Here is a 4,265-nt window from a genome sequence, read left to right as displayed (position 1 = left end):
TTACTAGGTACTCCACTCACAGCTCTATCAGTGTCATCCTGAGAAGGCGAATAGCTCGAGAATACACTTGAAAAGTGTTTAGCGAAAAGGCTGCATTTCTCCTCAGTATTCAGCGCAATGTCGTTATCGAGGAAAACACTTGATGGCAGTCCAGTTTCCTTCCTTTTAGAATTCACGAAACACCAAAACTTCTTAGGGTGTCGTCGGAGATTTTGTTGCGTGAGATGAACATAATGTTTGTAACGAAGTTTATTATACTGCCGATAATCATTGCTGGCAATGTTGAAGTTCCGTTTAGTGAAGGCACACCGTCGATAAGTATAAGCGCGAAGAGCTCTAGCGCGCACTCTTTTCAGGTTGCGTAATAGAGCATTAGTCCACGGTGGTTTCCTCGGAGGCTTTCGCTTCGGTACAGTGGCTGAAACGGAGTCACGTAGCAGACAGTTGAAGCGGTCTACAGCTGATTCGATGTCCAGGCGGTCTAAAACATTCCAGTCAATACGGGACAAGCATTGTCGGAGCTGTTGAAAATCGGTTTTGCGAAAATTGAGTCGGTCGTCACTCACAGGTCCATCGAAACGTAGATTAAATCCGTTGTCAATAGATATATCCAACGCAGGATGATAGTTGTCAAGTGGCACAACGGCGTCCGGAGCCTCAAGGACAGTGCATTCATGCAGTGAATAATCATTATCACAATAATTGCATTGTTGAATCATTATCACAATAATTGCAAGACAATAATTGCAATTTTCATGTGAAAACTTTACAAGTGAAAACAGTAGGCGAGTTGTCGCCGACGACAGCTGCTCAAATTTTGTAATCAAACGATAATAAACCCAGAATTTCCATTCAAACATAAACCTTTACTAATATTAGCTAATTATCAACAGTCCCGTTTATCTTCTATTTGGCGATATGGTTTCATGGTGGTGAGGAAAAAGAGTTAAAAATGTAACGGTAAAACTTGAAATCAAGATACGATTTTCAAACGATCGCTAGCGAGTTTTTATCACTTGATAATTTAAAAGTCTGATCACGGATAAGTTTTGATCATACTCGATTTTTTGAAAATTTTATTTTTCCCGTCCCTGTAAGTAATAGATTTCCAAAAAAATATTCTGTTTCTAGATGGTTAGTCGACAATTGTAAATACGCAATAAAATAGAAATGTGTTTAAAGAGTGCATTAGTAAAAGTAAGAGTCATGACTAGTGATTCAAGAGAAATGGGGCTATTGGAAATGATATTTCGATTATTTTGTTGTATATGCTTTAATTAAAATAAAATTATTTACTTGTCCTTGAAGTAAAAAATTAAAAACTAGATATTTAATGTTTTAGTATGGTATTTACATTTTTTAGGTTAATTAATAATATTTTTATCTGTCATAAGACGAGTTTGAACAATCCCATTGAATTCCACCACTTAATTGTATCCTGACAGATACGTATTTCGACCTCAACAGTAAGGCCGTCTTCAGTGTCTTGTACTTGACTCGACTTGAGTACAAGACACTGAAGACGGCCTTACTGTTGAGGTCGAAATACGTATCTGTCAGGATACAATTAAGTGGTGGAATTCAATGGGATTGTTCAAACTCGTCTTATGACAGGTGAAAACATTCCACTAAAAAGCTCAAAATAATTTTCTTATCAAAATATTTTTATTCCAAATTTCTTGAATAGTTAGCCTTAAAAATATTCCAAACAGCCACTTACCCGCGTTTTACTCGCCATTCGCATTTCCTACTAAAAAAGCCTTTCACGAATTATAGTAGTTCAAGCAGTCAAACTTGATGTACGTATTCCTATACTAAGAGCATGATTTGCAGCACAAGGTTGCTAGAAGAAGATTTTTCTCTCTTAGGTCAGGTGTGAGAGTTGCACTCATCATGATTGCATTTTACGAGCCTAAACCAGGGGTGGCATTGTGCATCTCGAATCGAATCACTCGATTCGTACGTTTTTGCATTCGTTTCGAAAAAATTGCGGCATTAAGTATTTCGTTCGACTTCATTCAGTCGCAGTACAAGATTTCGAATGGTGCTGTACTAGTTCAATCGAGTATCTTCTGTCAAACGAAATGTAAACAGAGAGAATAAGAGATAGCTGTCTCCGTGTTTAGTGTGCCGCCCGCTGGAGAGACAACCTTCAGCGCATGGCGAATGTGAGTAAACAGAAAGAAAAATAGTAATTTCATCTGCGTGTAGCATGTTGCCTGTTGGAAAGGCATCCTTCAGGGCATGAATTGACGGTTAATTTATAAATAAGCAAATTGTGTTCAATGACTATAAAAAGGAATAAAACATTATGCTGATACGATATGTTTTGTAGATTGAGATATTGTTACGACACAAATTTTAAGTTTTATGTTTTATTGGACACTTTATATATTATCTAGTTCTAGAGGACAATGCATTATCCGACAATTGTAGCGCTAAATTAGCATAATGTAAGCTCTTATTAGCGGAGACAATTACTGTTTACATTGTGCTAATATCGTGCTAGTATTGTCGGAGTGCATTGTCCGCTGGAACTACCGAATATGTAAACGGGTCATATGCCACAGATCAAATTTTGAAAAGAAAATTATTTTGAGCTTTTCAGTGGAATGTCCTCACTTTGTAGCTGGCACTGGCGATCTTATGTAAATGTGCGGCTTAAGCGCCACTCCAATGAAGGAGACCGCACACCAAGTTTGTTTGCCCGGATGAGACTCAATCAAGGCGAGTCCAAGTACAATCTTCAAAGAAGAAAGAGATCGATCCAGTGCGACTACTTTCCCAAAATGGGACAGGTAGAAACCCCTATTGACGCATCAGCATAACTCTCGCAACATCAATCAAATCTCAAAAATCACGGTAAGAGGTCACGCATACTCATGACGACGCAACAAGACGTCATTTCATCATCATCGGGAGTTTACGCTATCCTCCACCAGAGTCGCGATGGTAGCTAAAGGGTCGCGCAACATAAATTCAAACTCGAGACAAAATAAATTAAACTACAAACGAATCCGAAGCAACGTAGAAACACTCAAAACATGTATTCAATAAATAGGATAGTATAATCACATCATTGGGGGTTTAACAATAAAGGTTTATTCAACGTTTAACGGTAAGATTTTATTTCATCAAGCATGCTTGTTTCTATTAATTTACTTTCTCTCCTCTTTACCTATCCTATCCTATCTGTGTGCGTATTCAAAATTCTACTATCTGTGCTATTGTGTTTGTTTCTTCATCACTAACGATGCGACGACGATGCAGCAACGTAACGGCTAATGCTGTTGCACCCGGGTGTCTACATGGAATGGGTTGGGTGGGCGGCCATAAATTACGGTACGTGCGCACGTTTTGTATCTCGCCGACACCCAACCTCAATTCATCCAAAGTTCGAACTTTTTAGCAAGTCATGCTCTTCAACCTACGGTTGGCACAAAAAACTTCTCCGTGGCGTCCTCAGCGGACGCCACACTTCACTCAAAGAACAATTGGGCCGGACTCACCAGATGGTTACTGCTTCTGCTGTACCTGCGCTGCTGTTACCGCCGATGCCGGTTGGCGATTGATAATCCCCACGTGGGCCAATGAATGGCGTTTGGCCACTTCCACGTGTCGGTTTGGTCGATGGTGGCAATTGACGACCACAACTCCCCGCTGAAGCGATTTGCTGACGGATCGCTTCCTACCGGACAAGTTGAAGGCTGCCGGAGTCTCTCTTCCCGGGGTTTCCGCTGACCTGGCGCTTGGAAGAGATATAGCCGTCGGCTACTCAAGACAATTACCATACTGCACAGATTTCACAATAGCACAATTAACATTACCTGGCCTAGATTGATTTTAGACGCACAAATCTAGCCTACGACGCACACTATATTTACTTGCACTACTTGAACTAAACGAGGAGAATTAAATTAAATACAAATATCAAGTTCAACCACGTTGCTTTTTAACTTACAAATTAAATTACGAAACACGAACAAAGCAAGACACTTCCACTGTTATCTGCGGTTCGGACGAAAGTGAGCGAAACCGTGATCCTCAGATTAAGGAACGTGACCTCGCCGAATTCAATTCGGATTTCCCGCGAACCTTTTCGACCGATTGGATGATTACGAGACGTTAATTTGACCGCTGGCTCTTCGTGCAATTTCGGGTGCAGCCACGACTCTCTCTTGCCCAATCTTCCCGAAGACTTCCTTGGACCCGACCTTGATCTCGCGAAATCGAGCGCGGCGGAAATCGCGACCTATCGTTTTATG

General features: G+C 40.6%; 1 long non-coding RNA gene across 1 annotated transcript; it reads right to left on the bottom strand.

Annotated features, from left to right (window-relative positions):
* Nucleotides 1-3,725: 3,725 nt before the first annotated feature.
* On the bottom strand, nucleotides 3,726-4,265 carry LOC134225572 (uncharacterized). The gene is made up of 3 exons (XR_009983276.1): nucleotides 3,962-4,265; nucleotides 3,828-3,898; nucleotides 3,726-3,771 (listed from the first exon to the last, which is right to left on the bottom strand). It is a non-coding gene; the product is annotated as an uncharacterized LOC134225572 (long non-coding RNA).

Source organism: Armigeres subalbatus, chromosome 3 (assembly GCF_024139115.2).
Source record: "Armigeres subalbatus isolate Guangzhou_Male chromosome 3, GZ_Asu_2, whole genome shotgun sequence".
NCBI classification, from domain to species: domain Eukaryota; kingdom Metazoa; phylum Arthropoda; class Insecta; order Diptera; family Culicidae; genus Armigeres; species Armigeres subalbatus.
This window is presented reverse-complemented; position numbering and strand designations above follow the sequence as displayed.